A 23,329-nucleotide genomic window follows, 5' to 3' on the forward strand; every position below is an offset into this window, starting at 1 on the left:
TTCCGGATTTTGGGAATATTGTGTATACTCGAGTGTGGGTTATTGTACATGCCGAGCGGCATCTTTATCAGTTATTTAATTACTTGTTGCTATTAGTTCTTAAAGTTTATTTTTTTTCATTTTTCTCATTCCGCAAATGTTAGGCTTACCTAGTCATAGAGACTAGGTGCCGTCACGACCTCACGGAGGGAGGATTGGGTCATGACAGTGACGAACTCCAAGTCATCGTCATCATCGAGAAAGTCCTTGAGCCGACGAAAGAGCCTTGGGATCTAGGACCTGGGCACCCGAATCTCTTTTGGTGCTCTTTTTGACCTTGAGCATGATCCTTTTCTTTTTCTTAGCCTCGATAGGTGCATCCAAGAAGTCAGGAGACCTTTTCTTCTTCTTCAGCGTCCGAGGAGTCAGAAGAACTTTTCTTCTTCTTCTTCTTCTTCGTTTTCTCCTCCTTCTTCGCAGAACTTACGTTTTGAGTTTCACTTTTCGGGGAACAACATAAACTCGGATGGAATGAAATCCTCGATCTTTATTCGAACAAACCTTCCCTGCCAGCCTTGGTCCCTGTCCTCGTCTATGCAGGAGAAGGAGTTTTCTTTGCCCAACGGGCGAGCTTAATTACCCTCCCTCGGAAGATTTGGGGGCTGTAAAGTCGATTAGGTGGTCAATTGAGAATCGAGGCTCCTCTGAGTTGTTCGCAAAGTGACGGAGAAGGGTCACGATCCTTTAAAAAGACGGATAAATCTTCCTGAGGCAGATTTAGTACCTCTTACAGAAATCGAGAATCACCATATCCATTGGAGCGAACGTAAAAGGATATGTGTAAATGCTTAAATATCCTTCCATGTGCGTCGTGATGTCCTCATCGGGACTGGGAAAGACTATGTCTTTGCCTTCCTATTTGTAGTCCTCTCGGACTACTTATAGTGTTTCCTCGGTGATGGAGCAAACATACCTCCACGCTTCCTCACCTCGATCTCCTTGTGCGGAGGCTTTATCGATCTTGAAGTCGTTATTTATGGAGCAGCCTCCGAGGGTGAAATCTATAAGCGGAGGTCCCGGGGCTACTATCGAAAGTGCTGCCTCGGTGCCTGTAGTTGGGGAAGAAGTCAAAGGTGCAGTACTTTGGGTACCAATTTCGAAGTCTTAACCAACTCAGTTGGAAAATATGAAGGTATGTAGGTTTGGTATGAAGGTTTGAATGTAAATTATGAAGGTCTGAAGATAAGATATGAAGGTAAGAAGATGTGAAGAATAGATTATGAAGATTTAAAGTATTGATGAACAGATGAAAAACTCTAGGGAACTCAAGAAGGTTCAAAATCAGAAAGTAAAAATTGGAAATCGGGGCTTTTATAGGGAAGGAATAATGAATGCATGACGTTTCACGTTAGATAGCTGCCGAGGATGATCAACCGGCGGCTGACGCATGTCCAAAATTAGAGCGACGTGACTGATGGGATGTTTCGGCTCGTCAACTTGCTTATCGTGTACAAAGGAAGGAATCAGGGTCAATTAGTCACTTCTCATCGTTCCTATAAATCTACTCTCCTAGAAGTGAGGGGATTATTTGTGTACGAGTAAGGCTGAGGGTGCCCCTAGATCGGAGCACGAGGGTGGATGAATGATACGTCGGGAATCGAGCATGGACAAACATGGGAAGAATCAAGCTTGAGGCGAAACTAAGAATCGGGGTAAAAGGGACGGTTAAAGAGAACAAATGAGGAGCCGAAATATCCTCCATCAGCCGGATATTATCGCACGAATCACGCCTGATATTAACTGCAGATCGTGTTTTCTTGGAAAAAAAGAAAGAAGGGGTTTTTAGGTTTTTAGACTTGTACTAGGGTTAAAACTCCTCCACTATATAAATAGGGAAACCTTTTTATTTTTTGGACCACTTTTGGCACACATATCAAAGCAATACAATTACTTTTGTCTTTTAGTAATTGTTCAAATGTTCTTCAAGCGGTTCATTCATTCAGTTGCAACCGAACCCCATTCCGATGGTTCAATTGGAACCAGTCATTAGCATTCAAATCTAATGACAGGCTTAATTACTTCGTCACATTTGGTTTGATCATTTTATTTTTCGTTTTATTTGATCACTAGTTGTTCTTTGGACATTCGTGCTAAATTAAACTACGTATTCTTCAAACCGCATATAAATTTAATTGTTACTTATTTTAAGGGTAAACACACACGAAAATCTATGTGCTCACCACATGTTGAGTTTTGTGCCTACCACATGTTTGGAATATTTTCTACCAACACAAAATCACAACGCAAAAGATTATTTAAGCGGCGATTGATAATAAAAATTTATTATGCGATGATTAATAATAGAACAATTTTAATAAATGAATTACATACTTTAAAAAAAAAAATTTATCTTTAAATAGTTTAATAGCATTACTAAATATGTAATATTATTTCACATTCTATCCCGTAAAAATACTATAATACGCAAATTTTTACATTATTTAATAAGGGGTATTATATAATGTCATCCACCGTACCAAACAATACATTAGTTATGCAATGTTTATTTTAGTCTTGTGCTGCAACGTAAACACTATATTAATTTATGTATAAGTTTATGATAGGATTAATTGCTCCAATTCCAAAATCAACGACCCCTTTAAAGTGGAGTGCAAGCCATTTATTTTTTAGCTAAACTAGTTCTAGAGTACATGTAATCGTGTATCTCATGTCAATGAATGTAACTTTTATAAAAATTATGATATTATTCACAAAAGTGTTCAAATTATTAAATAAAAATTACAAATAAAATCAAAACTGCTAAAAGAAAGAAGATGAATGTTAATCACATTTATGTAACTCAATAGAAGAAGATCTCTACTTTACAAATACCTTATTATTTGGATTTTCGTTAGGGATAAATTTAGGTTCTCACGCCATCTTTTCTATGTTGATTCAATCATTATCATATAAAGGGATTATATATGCTAAGAAACACAGTTACTTCCTTTAGCTCAAAAGTGATGGGTAATGTCAGTACCCACATATCGACACTATGAGAAATTATAAAATTCTATGACAACACTATTGAAAAATATTTTATTAATATTTTCTTTTAAAAAATAGCTTGAAATAGCTAACATTCTAACATTATCAAACGTAAATATTTAAAACTTTAGTAATCCAAAAATAATCGTGAGCTCCAGTACGATTTTGGTATAATTTGATTTAAGTTTACGTTTCTTGATATCTTAAAGTGGAATACTTCTAATGTCACCTGGAATATTATTATTCTGGGTGAAATAACAATTCCTAAAATTATGAATTCTTGTGAAAATGGACTTACTCAACTTATATAAGTAATCTTATATGGCATTCCTAAATATTAGGAGTTTCTATATAGTTCAAATAAGTAAAAATTTAATAGTCAAACTTTAGTCCAAACCATTAAAAATATTATTTAAATAATAATTTTTCCAATATAAAATTTATTTTTAAATAATAAATAGTCGATTAATAGTTTTCAATTTTAGTCTCAGCCTAGTTACCACATAGTTAGAATAAATTAATGTAATTTATTGCAAATACTAAATGAAGTAAAATCTTATTCAAAAAATTACTTATTGATGTTAAAAAATTATTTTCATGCAATTTGAGTGAGAGTAGGATGTCACTTTTCAGTTGCCATGTATAAACCTACTTCAAACGAGCATCTATAAATTTTGTAGTAATATTACAAATTGAATTTTTAAATATTTATTTAAGTTAAAATTTAATCGATTTTAAAGTTCTAAACTTTAAGTACCTAGTTTAAATAAAGAAAGATAACCAAATTTCAATGAATTTCTAGGTCCTAAATATTTGGAAAAGAATTAAATGACTATTTTATCAAATGTGTACTATATTTTTAAAGGGTAAAAAAAAGCGACCAATAATTCACTAAGGGGTTTCGTATATAGATATAGATACAGATATAGATATTGATAGTGTGATGACCCAATTGGTTATTTATAGTTTTACCCTTCATTTCTGTGCTCCGAGACCTCGAATAGCTCCGTTTAGCCTTCCTCAATTTGCATGCGCAATCCGTGTCCTTTTTCAGAAAATTTTTATGTGAAAGATTGATAAACATGTGAAATTTTGCCTTAAAACTCATTTGAGTTGACTACGGTCAACGTTTTGTGTAAACGAATCCGGATCAGTATTTTGAAGGTCTCGGTGGGTCCGTATTGTGATTTGAAACTTGGGCATATGCCCGAAATCGAATGTGGAAGCCCCTAACTTGATTTAACGCAATTTATTGAAAACTAGTAATTTTGAGGGCTAAAAGAATTCATAAGTTTGACTGTAGGTTGACTTTATTGCTATCGGGGTCGGATTACGGTTTCAGAACTTGGTATAGGTTCGTTTTAGTATTTATGACTTGTTTGCAAAATTTGGTGCAAAACGGAGTTTGTTTGACGTAATTCGGACGTTCAGTTATAAAATTACATATTGTAACGATCCGGCCCGTCATTTCGAGAGTAATAGCCCCGATCCCCTATTTAGTGCTTTTTCCGTATCGTTTTCTGCTTATATGACTTGCCGGGAGGTTTTATTTTTGGTTTCGGGGTGAATTGGGACACTTAGTCCCTAAAACGGAAGCTTAAGTTCTAGGATTTTGACCGTAGTTGGAATTGCATGAAGACGACTCCGGAATAGAGTTTCATTGGTTCTGTTAGCTCCGTTGGGTGATTTTGGACTTAGGAGCGCGTCCGGATTGTGTTTTGGATGTCTGTAGTTAGGCTTAAAATGGCGAAAGTTGAAATTTTGGAGATTTAACCGGAAGTGGACTTTTTGATATCGGGGTCAGATTCCGATTTTGGAAGTTGGAGTAGGTCCGTAATATCGAATATGACTTGTGTGCAAAATCTGAGGTCAATTAGACGTGGTTTGATAGGTTTCGGCATCAGTTGTAGAAGTTTGAAGTTTCAAAGTTCATTAAGTTTGAACTGGAGGGTGATTCGTATTTTTAGCGTTGTTTTGTGTGATTTGAGGGCTCGACTAAGTTCGTATGATGTTTTAGGACTAGTTCGTATGACGTTTTAGGGTCGGTTGTATGTTTGCTTGAGGTCCTGGGGGCCTCGGGTTGATTTCGGGTGGTTAACGGATCTTTTTGGACTTGTGAGAAATTGTAGATTTTCTGAAGTCTCCAGTTCTGGTTTCCTTTTTCGCGTTCGCGAGGGAAGTCCCACGTTTGCGAAGAGGAGCTGGAGGCAGGAGGATAATTGCTCTTCGTGTTCGCGAAGTGTGGGCTGCGTTCGTGAAGGTTTGTTCAAGCAGTGCATCGCTAATGCGTGAAGGGCATCGCGTTCGCGTAGAGGAAGTGGAATAGATGGGACCTCAAGGCTTTATTCTACGCGTTCGCGTAGTGGAGTTTGCGTTCGCGAATCAGCAGGAAGTGGAAGGCACGCATTCGCAAGAGGTCACTCGCCTTCGCGAAAGAGGGATTTTTGGTTAGTGTTTAATTGTTCAACGCCGAACGCGAGGGTGTGACCGCGTTAGCGAAGATGGATATACCTGTGCAATTTATAACATTTCAAAAATGAGGGTTTAACCATTTTTTTAAAAACTTGAGATAGAGAGCTCGGATTTGGACGAGATTTTGAAGGATTTTTGGTTATATCTCACTAATCTATCATTAGTTCCATCCTTTAATTTCGGATTTGGGTTGAAAAATTCGGAAAAAATGGGAAAAGTTCTTCAACTAGGTTTTTGAGTTTTGATTGCGAGTTTGATATCGGATTTGGATAATTTTGGTACGAGTGAACTCGTGAGTGAATTGGTGTTCATATTTTGTGACTTTTACCCCGATTCCGAGACGTGGGCCCAGGTCGACTTTTTGGGGCGATTTTCTAATTTCTTGCTTAAGCCTTGATTTCATTAATTATATTAGTTTCTTATAGTGTTATTTATGGTATGTAATTTCTTTTGGCTAGATTTGGTCCATTCGGAGTCGGAATATTATGGAAAAGGCATTGTTACCGATTGATTGAGCTTGGTTCGAGGTAAGTGACTTGCCTAACCTTGTGTGGGGTAAATACCCTTAGGATTTGGTACTGTTGTGTTATGTGAGCGCAGTGTACGTGATGCGACGAGTGCGTACACGGTCTATTTATTGTAAATCCAATTTTTACTGAGTAATAACCTGTTTGTTCTTAAATGAGTTATACCAGCATGTGTAGTTATCATGTTTAGCCTAGAATAGCATGTCTACGTGTCTTTAATGCTTACCTCAACTCTGTGCACTATGCTTAGTGGATTTACTGCTTTTTTTTCTAGACTTGTACTTAGTCTAAACTGTAGGATTTCTTGTTGTAACTGTAATTTCCAGTGTTTTGAGCTGCGTATTTACTTTGGGACTATGGGATAGTATGCCGGGAGACCCCCCCGCATATTTACTTCGGGACTACGGAACGGTATTCTAGGAGATCCCCCTGCATATTTACTTTGTAATTACGGAACAGTATTCCGGGAGATCCCCCTACATAGTTACTTTGGGTCTACTGGACGGTATTCCGGGAGATTCCTCTACACATTTACATTTGGGACTAAGATACGGTATCTCGGCAGATCCCCTGCTATTACTCCAGTGTACTGTACTGTTATTCTTCTGTGATTTCCCCTTTGTTAAATTTTAGTCTCTTATTACACTGCGATATTTTTATTCTTCCTTATTTAATTTACCAGTAGGGCCTTGGCCTGACCTCGTCACTAGTCGACCGAGGTTAGGTTTGGAACTTATTGGGTACCGTTGTGGTGTACTCATACTACTCTTCTTCAAATGTTTTGTGTGCAGATCGAGGTTCTCCTACCAGCCCCGCTATTAGTTTTGTACTTGCTGCTGCTCCAGAAACTTCAAGGTACATCTTCCCGCATCCCTAGACCTCAGAGTCCCCTTCTATCCCTTTTATGTTGTTTCTCATTTACTTCTTCTAGATACTGATGTATAGAACAGTTAGATAAATTCTAAGGAGCTTGTGACTTATGATTTTCCGAGTCTTGGAGAAATCTGTGTATATTCGAGAGTGGGTTTTGGTACATGCCGAACGACATTTTTACCAGTGTTTTAAACATCTGTAGCTGTTAGTCGTTAAGGTTTTGCTTTTATTTTGGTTATCTCCGCAAATGTTAGGCTTACCTAGTCGTAGAGACTAGGTGCCATCACGACATCTCATGGAGGGAGGATTGGGTCGTGACAAGCTGGTATTAGAGCTCTAGGTTCATAGGTTTCGTGAGTCACAATCAGGTTTAGTAGAATCTCGCGGATCAGTACGGAGACAAGAAGGATTGGGTCATGACAAGAAGGAAAAATTTCACTTCTTGTGATTCTTTGTCGTGCGAAATTTTTGACATCAAAATTCTAAACTTCTTTCATCTTTTCTCTCATAGATGGTGAGGACCCGTACAACCGAATCAGATGACCGGGCACCCGCGCCCCCTGCTAGAGCCGCCAGAGGCCGGGGCCGGGGTAGAGGCCAAGGACGTCCACGTAGTGCAGCCAGAGCACCCGCACGAGCTGCTACAGAGGAGCCACCAGTAGCTCCAGTCGGAGCGCAGGCACCTGAGACGCCTATTATTGCACCAGCTCTTCAGGAGACCCTTGCACAGTTCCTGAGCATGTTCGCTACTCAACTTAGGCGGGGTTGATTCCCCTTGCTCCTGCCACATCTCTGGCCGGGGGAGGAGCACAGACTCCCACCACCCACACCCCAGAGCAGCGAGTTCAGGTCGATCAGATTCTAAAGATTATACCGCTGCAGCCAGTAGTACCAGTTCAGCCCGAGAGTAGGGCAACAATTTTTAAGGAGGAGGAGCGTAGGCTCGAGAGGTACAAGAAGTACCACCGTCCTACTTGCAGTGGCCTGACGCCAGAGGATGCCCGGCTTTTCTTGAGGAGTGCTATCGCATCCTCCGTACTATGGGCGTAGCAGAGTCGAGTTGGGTTTATTTCACTGCGTTCCTGCTTAGAGGAGTAGCTTATCAGTGGTGGTGTGCTTATGAGTTGAACAGTCCGGCTGAGGCAACTTCACTTACATGGACTCAGTTCTCAGATATGTTTTTAAGGAATTATGTTCCCCAGAGCCTCAGAGATGCATGGCGCGCCGAGTTTGAGCAGTTGCGCCAGGGCGCTATGACTGTGTTAGAGTATGCAATTCATTTCAGTAATTTTGCTAGACATGCACCAACCTTGGTTGCTACAGTTCAAGAGAGGGTATGTCGGGTTTATTGAGGGGCTCCATCCCAGCATCAGGATTAGCATGGCCCAGGAGTTGGAGATGGATATTTCGTACTAGTAGGTTGTTAGTATTGCTAGGAGAGTGGAGGGCATGCTTGCTCGGGAGAGAGAGGAGAGGGAGGCCAAGAGGTCTCGAGAGTCTGGCTCTGATACTGGTACTCGTGCCCAGCTGCAGTTCATAATGGTAGGGGCTATGTGAATCGCCCAGTTCATTCAGCACTTCTAGCCGCCAGTGGTATTCTAGCCACTCCTAGGCCCCAGGAGCCTTATTATGCACTGCTTGTGTCAAGTGTACCTCCTGCACGGGGTGCTTTCACCGGTCAGTCCAGCCGACCTGGCCCGAGCCAGTCACAGTAGCCACACCCTCCGAGAGCTTGTTTTGAATGTGGTGACACCTGTCATATGGCGAGGGATTGCCCAGACTTAGGAGGGGTGCACTTCCACAGACTTCTCAGGCTCCGCGTGCTCCACCGGGTCCTCAGTCTATGATTACAGCACCAGTTAGCACTCCACCTGCTCAACCAGCTCGAGGTGGAGGTCGGACAGGTAGATGTTGCCCTAGAGGGGGAGGCCAGGCCAGATATTATGCCCTTCCTGCTCGTACCGAGGCAGTTGCTTCCGACTATGTCATTACAGGTATTGTTCCGGTCTGTCATAAAGATGCATTGATTTTATTCGATCCAGTCTCCACTTATTCCTATGCGTCCTCTTATTTTGCTCTGTATTTGGGCGTATCCCGTGATTCTATGAGTTCTCCTATTTATTTATCTACACCTGTGGGAGATTCTATTGTTGTTGACTGTATGTATCGCTCATGTTTGGTTGTTCTTAGTGGTTTTGAGACTAGAGCCGATTTATTACTGCTCAGTATGGTAGATTTTGATATTATCTTGGGCATGGACTGGTTGTCACCACATTATGCTATTCTTGATTTCCACGCTAAGACCGTGACACTGTCTATGCTAGGATTACCGCGGTTAGGTGGATAGGTACCTTAGATTATACTCCCAGCAGAGTTATTTCATTTCTTAAAGCTCAACGAACAATATAGAATGGGTGTGGCGCGTATCTAGCTTATGTGAGAGATGTTAGTATTGATACCCCTACAGTTGAGTCAGTTCTAGTAGTGAGGGATTTTTACGATGTTTTTCCAACGGATCTTTCGGGCATGCCGCCCGACAGAGATATCGACTTTGGTATTGATTTGTTACTAGGGACTTAACCCATCTCTATTCCTCCATATTGTATGGCTCCTCCTGAGTTGAGGAGTTAAAGAAACAATTATAGGAATTGCTTGATAAGGGCTTCATTCGACCCAGTGTGTCACCTTGGAGTGCCCCAGTCTTGTTTGTGAAGAAGAAGGATGCTTCTATGTGTATGTGCATTGATTATCGCCAATTGAACAAAGTTACAGTGAAGAACATGTATCCATTGCTTCGTATTGATGACCTATTTGATCGGTTACAGGGTGCCAGAATGTCAAGATTGACTTGCCTTCAGGTTATCATTAGTTGAAGATTCGGGAGACAGATATTACGAAGACTGCTTTAGGACTCAGTATGGTCATTATGAGTTCCTTGCGATGTCATTTAGGCTAACCAACACCCCAGCAACATTTATGCATTTGATGCACAGAGTATTTCGGCCCTATCTTGACTCATTCGTCATTGTGTTTATTGACGACATTCTGGTGTACTCCCGGAGTCGGGAGGATCATGAGCACATTTAATGTGCGGACCGCAGTTTGCACCTGGTCTCTGATAAACTTTCCTTCACAATCTGCGTCCGCGGATGAAAATTTGCGAGTCCGCACTTTGAGCTTTTGTGCCTGATTTTATCCTTGAGTTCAGATCACTCCTTCTTGAGTTAAATTTCAGCTTGATGGCTCATTTTCCAATACTCCAGGAACTTAGCATATTTCATCAGGTTTCGGTAATACAATTAAACGCTTGGGGATTAAACTAAAGCTAAAAAGCGCTAATAAGTAGTCAAAATCCCCACTTATCAGAGATCCCCCTGCATATTTACTTTGGGACTACGGAACGGTATTTCGGGAGATCCCCCTGCATATTTACTTTGGCACTACAGGACGGTATCCTGGGAGATACTCCTGCATATTTACTTTTGGGACTACGAGACGGTATCTCGGGAGATCCCCTAATGTTACTCCTGTGTACCGTACTGTTATTCTTCTGTGATTTCCTCTTTGTTAAAATTTCAGTCTCTTATTACACTGCGATATTTTTATTCTGCCTTATTTAATTTATATATAACAGTAAGGCCTTGACCTGACCTCATCACTACTTGATCGAGGTTATGCTTGGCACTTACGGGGTACCCTTATGGTGTACTAATGCTACCCTTCTGCACATGTTTCGTGTGAAGATCCAGGTACCTCCTACCAGCCCCGCTATTAGTTGCATACTTGCTGCTGCTCCAGAGATTTCAAGGTACATCTGCCTGCATCTGCAGACCATAGAGTCCCCCTCTATCCCTTTTATGTTGTTCCTCTTTTACTTCTTTTAGATACTGATGTATAGAACAGTTAGACAAATTCATACGAGCTTGTGACTTATGATGTTCCGGGTCTTGGGGGAATTCTGTGTATATCTGAGAGTGGGTTTTTGTACATGCCGAGCGGCACTTTTTACCAGTTATTTAAATATCTGCTAATGTTAGTTGTTAAGGTTTTGCTTTCATTTGAATTATTTCCGCAAATGTTAGGCTTTCCTAATCGTAGAGACTAGGTGTCGTCAGGACATCTCACGGAGGGAGGATTGGGTCGTGACACATGTTCTTAAGTTTCTTTGAAAATATCATTCATTTTGATGTCCGATTCATAGTTTGATATTATTTTGGTGTTTTAATCGCGCGAGCGGGTTCGTATGATGTTATTACACTTTTGTGCATGTTTGGTTTGGAGCCCGAGGGGCTCAGGTGAGTTTAGGATAGGCTATAGAGTGATTTTTGAACTTAGAATAATGTTGGTGCATCCATTCTGCTGATCTCGCATTTGCGAGGACCTGTTCGCAAATGCGAGGTTAGGCTCACATATGCAATGTTGGTGGGGGACTAGGTCAGCTTTTCTATTATGAAATTAAGTCCGCAGATGCGATGGTGGGCAAGTTCTCATTTGCAAACTCTATTATCGCATTAGCGACTGGAAGAAAACTAGGGCAGACTCGCATTTGCGAGTCAAATGTTCGCATTTGCGAACAGCCTTGGTTCGCATTTGCGATGAAACCAGGCTCAGTGACTTTCTCGCATTTGCGAAGAGTTGATCTCAATTGCAAACTATGTTTCGCAATTGCGATAACTGCAACTGGGTGAAAGAGGGGGAAAATGGGATTTAACACATTTGTTTCACACTCTTAACCTTAAAAACCCTAGAGGCAAACTGTGTTTCGCACTTTAATCTATTTTTTTTCAATTACCCATTACTTTCCAAGTATTTTCAACATTAAACCTAGGATTTTCAAGGTAGAAATTAGGGATTTGGGTAGATTGTGTAATGACCCGGCCGGTCGTTTTGAGAGTTAGAGCCCTGATCCCCTATTAACTGCTTCCTCCGTACCCATTTATGCTATTGTGACTTTCCGGGAGATTTTATTTTGGTTTTTGGAAGTGTTTGGGACACTTAGTCCCTAAACGGAGGCTTAAGTCTTAGAGTTCGGACCGTAGTCAGAACTGTGTGAAGACGACTCCGGAATGGAGTTTCCTCGACTCCATGAGCTCCGTTGGGTATTTAGGGCTTAGGGGCATGTTCGGATTGTGTTTTGGAGGTCCATAGCTCATTTAAGCTTGAAATGGCGAAAGTCGAATTTTTGGAGTTTTGGGCCGGTAGTAAAATTTTTGATATCGGGGTCAGAATTTGATTCGGGAAGTTAGAGTAGCTTCGTAATGTTTATTATGACTTGTGTGAAAAATTTGGGGTCAATCGGCGTAGTTTGGTTGGTTTCGGCATCGGTTGTCGAATTTGGAAGTTTGAAGTTCTTTAAGTTTGAATTGGAGGGTAATTCCTGAATTTAGCATTGTTTGATGTGATTTGAGAACTCGACTAAGTTCGTAGGACACTTTAGTATTGTTTGGTATGTTTTCTTGAAGTCTCGGGGGCCTCGGGTATGTTTCGGATGCTTAACGGAATGAAATTTGGACTTGTGCATATTCTGAAGTTTGCTGGTTCTAGTGCTTTCGCACCTGCGGTGGGAGGTCCGCAGGTGCAGCCCCGCAGAAGTGAGAATGAGGTCGCAGGTGCAATTTTAGGCGTGAGGGTCAGTGGTCGTAGATGCGACGCAAGATCCACAGAAGCAGAGCCGCATCAGCGGAGAAGTGATCGCAGAAGCGGACTTGAGGAAGGAGTGAAGTTTCCGCAAGAGCGGACGAGTTAACGCAGAAGCGCATCCGCAGATGCGAATATAGGTGCGCAGGTGCAGAGATCTTGCCGCAGAAGCGGTACCGCAGGAGCGGTTAATGGACCGCAGGTGCGGTTTGACAGGCAGAAAAAGGGCAAAATCGAGGGTTTGAATTCATTCTTCATTTTTGGACTTGAGAGCTCGGCTTTTGGCGATTCTTTGAAGGATTTTTAGAGGGAGTTATTGGGTAATGAATCCTAACTCGTTTTTTGTTGCATTCCATTAGTCTATGGTTGCATTCACCTTTTAATTAGAGATTTGAGTTGGAAAATTGGGAAAAATTTGGGAAAAGTTCTTAGGCCGTATTTTGGGGTTTTGATCAAGATTTTGTCATCAGATTTGGATAATTTTGGTACGAGTAAACTCCTTATTGAATGGGTGTTCATATTTTGTGACTTTTACCCGATTCCGAGACGTGGGCCCGGGGAGGCTTTTTGAGCGTTTTTTCTATTTTCTTGCCTTAGCTTTAATTTCATTAGCTAGATTAGTTGCTTGTAGCTATATTTACGTTATGTAATTGATTTCGCTAGATTTGGGCCATCCGGAGCCGGATATTCGTGGAAAGAGAATTGCTATGGATTGATTTGAGCTTGATTCGAGGTAAGTGGCTTGCCTAACCTTGTGTGGGGAACTTCCCTTAGGATTTGGTATTGTTTTGATATGTGAGCGTCGTGTACGTACATGGGCTATCTGTTGTAAAACCCCATTTTTCACTAAGTCATAACCTGTTTCTCCTTATTTGAACTACACTAGCATATGTAACTATCCTGTTTTAGTTAGAATAACATGCCTATGTGTTTTAACTGCCTATTTGAACTCTGTGCAGCGTGTTTAGTGAAATTACCTTCTTTCTTTGCTTTGAACTTAGTCTAAACTGTAGGTTTTCTTGCTGTAACAATTATTTCTATTGGTTGAGCTACATTTTTACTTTGGGACTACGGAACGGTATTACTTTGAGACGTCTGCACTTATCTTCGCCAAGCTATGGAACTGTTAAGAAAATTCCACTTCATATGATTCCTTATCGTGCGAGATTATTGACTTTGAAATTCTAAACTTCTGTCTTCTATTCTCTCACGGATGGTGAGGACACGTGTTACCGAAGATGACCAGGCACCCGCCAGAGGCGGAGCCAAGATTTAAAGTTTATAGGCTCGGGGATTCTGATCCTTTTAAGTTACTGGGTTCTAGATGAATATGTATATTCAATGGCTTTTTAAATATAAATATAGGGTTTTAACTAAAGCTACTAGCTTCGGTCGAACCCATAGGGAACATGCTGGCTCCGCCACTGGCACCCGCGCCCCCTGCTAGAGCCACCCGAGGCTGGGGTAGAGGCTGAGGACGTACACGTGGTGCAGCCAGAGCGCCTGAGCGAGCTACTACAGAGGAGACACCAGTAGTTCCAGTCGGAGCACAGGCACCAGATATGCCTACTACTACTACTCAGCTCTTTAGGAGACCATTGTACAGTTCATGAGCATGTACAATACTCTAGCTCAGGCAGGGTTGATTCCTTTTGCTACAGCCACATCTAAGACCGGGGGAGGTGCATAGACTCCCACCGCCCGCACCCCAGAGCAGCGGGTTCAGGTTGATCAGATTCCAGAGGTTATACCGGTACCACCTGTAGCCCCAGTTCAGCCCGAGGGTAGGGCAACATCTTCAGAGGAGGAGCAGCGTAGGCTCGAGAGGTATAAGAAGTATGACCCTCCTACATTCAGTGGTCTAGCATCAGAGGATGCTCAGGGGTTTCTGGAGGAATTCCACCGTATCCTCCGCACTATGGGCATAGCAGAGTCGAGTGGGGTTTCATTCACTGCGTTTCAGCTTTGAGGAGCATCCTATCAATGGTGGCGTACTTATGAGTTGGACGGTCCGGCTGAGTCAGCTTCCATTACATGGACTCAGTTCTTCGACATGTTTTTGAGAGTATATGTCCCTCAGAGCCTCAAGGATGCCTGGCGCGCGGAGTTTGAGCAGTTGCGCCAAGGTGCTCTGACTGTTCAGAGTATGCAGTCCATTTCAGTGACTTGGCTAGACATGCACTGACCTTGGTTTCTCCAATTCGAGGGAGGGTCCACCGGTTTATTGAGGGACACATTCCCAGCATCAGGACTAGCATGGCCCGGGAGTTAGAGATGGATATCCCGTATCAGCAGGTGGTGAGTATTGCTAGGAGAGTGGAGGGCATGATTGCTCGGGATAGGGAGGAGAGAGAGGCTAAGAGGTCTCGAGAGTCAGGCTGGTACCCGTGCCCCAACTACAGTTCTTTATGGTAGGGGTTCTGTGAGTCGCCCCGTTCATTCAGCTCTTTCAGCCGCTAGTGGTATTCAAGCTCCTCCTATACCTCAGGAGCCTTATTATGCACCTCTAGTATCTAGTGTGCCTCCGATACGGGGTGCTATCAGCGGTCAGTCCAGCAGACCTGGCCCGAGTCACTCACAGTCGTCACGACCTCCCAGAGCTTGTTTTGAGTGTGGCGAAACTCATCATATGGTGACGATTGCCCCAGACTTAGGAGGGATGCGCCTCCACAGACTTCTCAGTCATAACGTGCTCCACAGGGTTCCCAGGCTATGATTACGGCACCAGTTACCACTCTACTTGCTCAGCCAACTCGAGGTGGAGGTAGGGGAGGTAGAGATCGCCCTAGAGAGGGAGGACAGGCCAGATACTATGCCATTCCTATTGGTATAGAGGTTTTTGTTTCAGATTATGTCATCACAGGTATTGTTCCGGTCTGTCATAGAGATGCATCGGTTCTATTCGATCCAGGCTCAACTTATTCCTACGTGTCCTCTTATTTTGCCCCGCATTTTGGTGTATCTCGAGATTCTTTGAGTTCCCCTATTTATGTGTCTACTCCCGTGGGAGATTCTCTTGTTGTGGACGGCATTTATCGATCGTGTTTGATTACTCTTAGTGGTTTTGAGACCAGAGCCAATTTATTATTGCTCAGCATGTTAGATTTTGATGTTAACTTGGGCATGGACTGGTTGTCGCTCCATTATGCTATTCTTGATTGTCAATCCAAGACCGTGACGCTGGCTATGCCAGGTTTACCATGATTAGAGTCGAGAGGTACTTTAGATTACACTCCTAGCAGAGTTCTTTCATTTCTTAAAGCTCAACGAAAGGTTGAGAAGGGGTGTGATGCGTATTTAGCCTATGTGAGAGATGTCAGTATTGATACCCCTACAGTTGAGTCAGTCCCAATAGTGAGGGATTTCCCTGATGTGTTTCCAGCTGATCTTCCGGGCATACCGCCCGATAGAGATATTGATTTTGGCATTGATTTGTTGTCCAGCACTCAGCCCATCTCTATTCCTCCTTATCGTATGGTCCCTCCCGAGTTGAAGGAGTCGAAGGAACATTTACAGGAATTACTTGATAAGAGCTTTATTTGGCCAGTGTGTCGCCTTTGTGTGCTCCTGTCTTGTTTGTGAAGAAAAAGGATGGTTCTATGCGTATGTGCATTGATTATTTCCAGTTGGACAAAGTTACAGTGAAGAACCGCTATCCTTTGTCTCGTATTGATAACCTATTTGATCAGTTACAGGGTGCTCGGGTGTTTTCCAAGATTGATTTGCGTTCAGGTTATCATCAGTTGAAGATTCGGGATACAGATGTCCCGAAGACTGCTTTTATGACTTGGTATGGTCATTACGAGTTCCTTGTTATGTCATTTGGGCTGACCAATGCCCCAGCAGTATTTATGCATTTTATGCACAATGTATTTCGGCCATATCTTGACTCGTTCGTCATTGTCTTTATTGATGACATTTTGGTGTACCCCTGGAGTTGGGAAGATCATGAGCAGCACCTGAGGACTGTGCTTCAGACCTTGAGAGAGAAGAAATTATATGCAAATTTCTCAAAATGTGAGTTCTGGTTGGTTTCAGTAGCATTTTTGGATCATGTAGTATCGAGTGAAGGGATCAAGATGGATCCGAAGAAGGTGGAGGCAGTGCAGAGTTGGCCCAGACTGTCCTCAGCTACAAAGATCTAGAGGTTTCTTGGTTTTCCGGGCTATTACCTTCGATTTGTTGAGGGATTCTCATCTATTGCAACACCTATGACCAGGCTTACCCAGAAGGGTGTTCCGTTCAGGTAGACGGAGGATTGTGAGGAGAACTTTCAAAAGCTCAAGACAACTTTGACTACACCCTAGTATTGGTATTTCCTTCAGGTTCGGGGTCTTATATAGTTTATTGTGATACATCGCGAGTTGGCCTCGACGCGGTGTTAATGTTGGACCGTAGGGTGATTGCCTACGCATCCAAACAGCTGAAGGTGCATGAAAAGAACTATCCTGTCCATGACCTTGAGTAAGTTGCTATTGTCCATGCCTTGAAGATTTGGAGGCACTATTTGTACGGTGTCCCTTGTGCGATCTATACTGATCACCAGAGTTTGCAGCATCTGTTCAAGCAGAAGGATCTTAATTTGCGTCAAAGGAGGTGGTTAGAGCTGCTTAAGGATTATGATATCACTATTTTGTACCAACCTGGGAAGGCCAATATGGTGGTCGATGCTTTGAGTCGCCAGGCGGAGAGTTTGGGGAGTTTGGCTTATCTACCAGTAGCAGAGAGACCCATGGTGTTGGATGTTCTAGCCTTAGCTAGCAAATTTGTGAGATTGGATATTTCTGAGCCTAGTCGAGTATTGGCTTGTGTGGTCTCTCGATCTTCTCTTTATGATCGTATCAGGGAGCGTCAGTATGATGATCCCCATCTGCTTGTCCTTAGGGACACGGATGCTAAGGAGGTCACTATTGGGGATGATGGTGCATTGAGGATGCAGGGCAAGCTATGTGTGCCCAATGTAGACGGATTACGTGAGTTGATTCTTCAGGAGGCAGACATCTCGCGGTACTCCATTCATCCGGGTGACGCGAAGATGTATCAGGACTTGAGGCATCATTACTGGTGGAGGAGGATGGAGAAAGATATAGTGGAGTATGTTGCTCGGTGTTTAAATTGCCAGCAGGTGAAGTGTGAGCATCAGCGAGCGGGTGGATTGCTTCAGAAGTTAGAGATTCCGGAGTGGAAATGGGAGCAGATCACTATATATTTCGTTGTTGGAATCCCACGGACTCAGCAAAAGTTTAATGCAGTTTGGGTGATTGGGGATAGGCTGACCAAGTCAGCTCATTTCCTTCCTGTGATGACTACCTATTCTTCCGAGCAGCTGGCTCAAGTTTATATCCGTGAGATTGTCAGATTTCATGGCGTGTCGGTATCTATCATCTCAAACTGGGGTATGTATTTTACATCACGGTTTTGGAGAGCCGTTCAACAGAAGTTGGGTACTCGGATGGAGTTGAGCACAGCATTTCACCCTCAAACGGACGGGCAGTCCGAACACACTATTCAGTTCTTGAGGATATGCTTCGTGCGTGTGTGATGGAGTTTGGAGGTTCTTGGGATCAGTTCTTGCCACTTGTGGAGTTTGCCTACAACAACAGTTATCATCCTAGCATTCAGATGGCACCGTATGAGGCTCTGTATGGTAGGCGGTGTCGGTCCCCAGTGGGTTGGTTCGAGCCGGGCGAGTCCAGATTATTGGGTACAGAATTGGTTCAGGATGCCTTGGAGAAGGTTAAGGTGATTCAGGACAGACTTCGCACAGTCCAGTCCAGAAAGAAGAGTTATGCGGACCAGAAGGTTCGCGATATTGCGTTCATGGTTGGAGAGCGGTTCTTGCTCTCGGTTTCGCCCATGAAGGGCGTTATGAGGTTCGGAAAGAGGGGCAAGCTGAGCCCAAGGTTTATTGGTCCCTTTGAGGTATTGCGGCGTGTTGGAGAGGTTGCTTATGAGCTTGCCTTACCTCCCAACGTAGCAGGAGTTCATCTGGTATTTCATGTTTTGATGCTCCGGAGGTATCAAGGCGATCCGTCTCACGTGTTGGATTTCAGCTCAGTCCAGTTGGACAAGGATCTATCTTATGTTGAGGAGCCAGTAGCTATTTTGGATAGGCAGGTTCAAAAGCTGAGGTCAAAGAACATTGCATCAGGTTTAGTGGTGGGGTCAGTTGGTTGAGGAAGCGACTTGGGAGACCGAGCAGGATATGCGCAGCCGTTATCCTCATCTTTTCACCACTTCAGGTATGTCTCTATGGTCGTTCGAGGACGAACGATTATTTTAAGAGGGGGAGAATATAACGACCCGGCTGGTCATATTGAGAGTTAGAGCCCCGATCCCCTATTAACTTCTTCCCCCGTATCTACTTCTGCTATTGTGACTTGACGGGAGGTTTCATTTTGGTTTTTGGAAGTGTTTGGGACACTCAGTCCCTAAATGGAGGTTAAGTCTTAGAATTTGGACAGTAGTCGGAACTGTGTGAAGACTGACTCCGGAATGGAGTTCCGTCGATTCACTTAGCTCCGTTGGGTTATTATAAGCTTAGGGGCGTGTCCGTATTGTGTTTTGGAGGCCCGTAGCTCATTTTGGCTTGAAATGGCGAAAGTCGAATTTTTGGAGTTTTGGGCCAATAGTGAAATTTTTGATATCAGGGTCGGAATCCGATTCTGGAAGTTGGAGTAGTTCAATAATGTTTATTATGACTTGTGTCCAAAATTTGGGGTCGATCGGACGTAGTTTGGTTGGTTTCGGCATATGTTGTCGAATTTGGAAGTTTCAAGTTCTTTAAGTTTCAATTGGAGGGTGATTCGTGAATTTCATTGTTTGATGTGATTTGAGGACTCGACTAAGTTCGTAGGATGTTTTAGGATTGGTTGGTATCTTTGGTTGACGTCCCGGGGGCCTCGAGTGTGTTTCGGATGCATAACGGAATGAAATTTGGACTTCTACATATTTTGAAGTTTGCTAGTTTTGGTGTTTTCGCACCTGCGGTGGGAGGTCCGCAGGTGCGGCCCCATAGAAGTGAGGATGAGGTCGCAAGAGCGATTTTAGGCATGAGGGTCAGTGGTCGCAGATGCGACGCAAGAGCCGCAGAAGCGGAGCCGCATCTGCGAAGAAGTCATAGCAGAAGCGAACTTGAGGAAGGAGTGAAGTTTCCGTAAAAGAGGACGAGTTAGCGCAGAAGCGCATTAATGAATTTCCCCAGGTGCGGAGCTCTAGCCGCAGAAGCGGTTAATGGACCGCAGGTGCGGTTTGACTGGCATAAAAAGGGCAAAGGGTTTGAATTAATTCTTCATTTTTGGACTTGAGAGCTCGGATTTTGGCGATTCTATGAAGGATTTTTAGAGGGAGTTATTGGGTAATTGTTCCTAACTCATTTTTTGTTGTATTCCATTAATCTATGGTTGATTTCACCTTTAATTAGAGATTTGAGTTGGAAAATTGGGAAAAATTGGGAAAAGTTCTTAGGCCGAATTTTGGGGTTTTGATCGAAATTTTAACATCAGATTTGGATAATTTTGGTATGAGTGAACTCGTGAGTGAATGGGTGTTCATATTTTGTGACTTTTACTTGATTCCGAGACGTGGGCCTGGGGAGACTTTTTTGGGTATTTTTCTATTTTCTTGCCTTAGCTTTGATTTCATTACCTAGATTAGTTGCTTGTAGCTATATTTAAGTTATGTAATTGATTTGGCTAGATTTGGGCCATCCGGAGCCGGATATTCGTGGAAAGAGCATTGTTACGGATTGATTTGAGCTTGATTCGAGGTAAGTGGCTTGCCTAACCTTGTGTGGGGAACTCCCCTTAGGATTTGGTATTGTTTTGATATGTGAGCCCCGTGTACGTGAGGTGACGAGTACGTACTTTTGATATGTGAGCCCCGTGTATGTGAGGTGACGAGTACGTACACGGGCTATCTGCTGTAAAACCCCATTTTTCACTAAGTCATAACCTGTTTCTCCTTATTTGAACTACACTAGCATATGTAACTATCCTGTTTTAGTTAGAATAACATTCCTACATGTTTTAACTGCCTATTCAAACTCTGTACAGCATGTTTAGTGAAATTACGTGCTTTCTTTGCTTTGAACTTAGTCTAAAATGTAGGTTTACTTGCTGTAACTGTTATTTCTATTGGTTGAGCTGCTTGTTTACTTTGGGACTACGAAACGGTATTCCGGGAGATCCCCCTGTACTGCATATTGACTTTGGAACCATGGAACGGTATTCGGGGAGATCCCCCAGCACTGTATATTTACTTTGGGATTACGGAACGGTATTCCAGGAGATCCCCTGCATATTTATGTTTGGGACTAAGGGACGGTATCTCGGGAGATCCCCTGTTGATATCACTGTGTTCTGAGTTGTTGTCTTTCATTGAATTCTAATCCTGTTAGATTTTCGTACTTATTTTTACTGTAATATTTCATTCTGTCTTATTTCATTATATTTATACCAGTAGGGCCCTGACCTGATCTCGTCACTACTCGACCGAGGTTGGGCTTGGCACTTACTGGGTACCGTTGTGGTGTACTCATGCCCTTTCCTGCACATGTTTTTTGTGTGCAGATCCAGGTTCACCTTACCATCCTCATCACTAGTTCCAGTTGTTGCTGCTTATCGGATACTTCAAGGGATATCTGCCCGCGCCCGCAGATCCTTGGAGTTCCCCTCTATCCCCCTATGTTCATTTTTCCTTCCTTCTGTAGAATTGATGTATAGAACAGTTAAGACTTCTTAGTGGCTTGTGACATGCGGGTTTCCGAATTTTGAAATTGTTTCGTACTTTTTCAAAAGTGATAATTGTATATGCCGAGTGGCATTCAGTTGCTTATTAGATATTGGTACTGTTAGTAGTTAATGTTCATGCTTTTGTTCATTTTCCGCAAAAATGTTAGGCTTACCTAGTCGTAGAGACTAGGTGCCGTCACGACAACTTACGGAGGGAGAAATTGGATCGTGACAAATTAGGGATTTGGGTAGAATTAGGGTTTTTTGTAAATTTGGGACTTAGACCTCGCATAGAGGTCAGATTTCGAAACTAATTGTACAACTGGGCTCGGGGTGAATAGGTGTTTGGGTTTTGGTCCGAATCTCGGGTTTTGAGCAAGCAGGCCCGGAGTTGAATTTTGTTGACTTTCTGGGAAAGTGTAAAGATCTTAGTTTTATGTATTTTAATTGATTTCCCTAGTATTTTTTGTTGATATTAAGTCGATCTTGGTTAGATTCAGTTGGTTCGGAGGTGAATTTTAGAGGAAAGGCCCCGATTGAGCTTTGATTTGATTGCAGAGCAAGGTAAGTGTCGTGGTTATCCTTGAATTGAGGAATTAGAACTTGTTTGCTTATTTTCTACGTGTTTAATGTGTGGGTACAATGTACATGTGAGGTGACGAGTACTTATGTATTGTTGCCGGGTTAAAGCATGCGGGTGGAACTTGTTTCCTTGTGATTTATTGCTTCTTTCATTATGATATCTATGCATAGGTTAGACTATTACTTATTTGATCATTCCTTCTGTAACTATTGCTTATTTAGTAATGTTTAGGTATTTTGGAAGTCGAAGTTTGGTATCTTGGCATCATGTTTGATGTTAAATACAATTTTCCGCATTATTTACTTCCCGAATTTACATTATCTTTATTACATGGTAAGGAAGAGTGTTAAATTATGAAGGGTGATGTCGTGCCATTGCATTAATCTCATTTATTGATTTATACATAGTGAGGAACAGTTAAAGCACGAAGGATGATGTCGTGCCATTTATATATTTTATTCATTATATTATGGGAGAAGAGAGAAAAAAACACGAACGGTGATGTCATGCCATTCATTTCATTTATTCAATGTTACATGGTGAGATCGTGAGTAAAAGCACGAAAGGTGATGCCGTACCATTTCATTTTACCTATATCATCATTTCATGGTAAGGATGAGAGTAAAAGCACGAAGGGTAATGCCGTACCATTTTTATATTATCAATTTATCTGTCTTCATTATTGATGATTTATTTGGCTGTTATGTGATGTTACACCTGTTGTTGTTATCGTACCCTTTCCCTTTCGCATGTCCCCTCCCAGTTGTACATCGTTAATATTTATTGTGTTTCTGCTTTATATATATATATATATATATATATATATATATATATATATACACACACACACACACACACACTTGTGCATGTTTATTTACGTGGGTGTCCTATATTAGCCTCGTCACTACCTCGTCAAGGTTAGGCTCGATACTTACAGAGTACATTGGGTCGATTATACTCATACTATGCTTCTACACTTCTTGTGCAGATTTTAGTATTGGTCCCAGAGGTGCGTGAGGTGCGTCAGCTCGGATCATTTCATATGGAGATTTGAGGTAAATCTGTTGGCATCTCCAGACCTTGAAGTCTCCTTCCTCTTCCCTCTTTTACTGTTCATTTCCTTTGAAACAGTTGTATTTATTTCTGACTCTGTTTGTAGAACTTCTAGGTACTCGTGTACTCGTGACTCCGGATCATTGGGAGTAGTTATTATTATATGACATATGCTGGTATTGTCTTAGATTGAGCTCCTACCTCTCATTATTTATCATCGTTTTGTTTAAACTGTTAAAATTTAGCTATTTAATTATCTCACACTGGCTTTCCTAGCTAGTGGATGTTAGCGCCATCACGACCCCGAGGTTGGGATTGCGGGTCGTGACAAGTTAGTATTAGATTTTGAGGTTGCCTAGGTCTCATAAGTTACGAGCAAGCTTAGTAGAGTCTGGAGGATCGGTAGGGATATGTCTGTACTTATC

Source organism: Nicotiana attenuata, unplaced genomic scaffold (genome assembly GCF_001879085.1).
Source record: "Nicotiana attenuata strain UT unplaced genomic scaffold, NIATTr2, whole genome shotgun sequence".
NCBI classification, from domain to species: Eukaryota; Viridiplantae; Streptophyta; class Magnoliopsida; order Solanales; family Solanaceae; genus Nicotiana; species Nicotiana attenuata.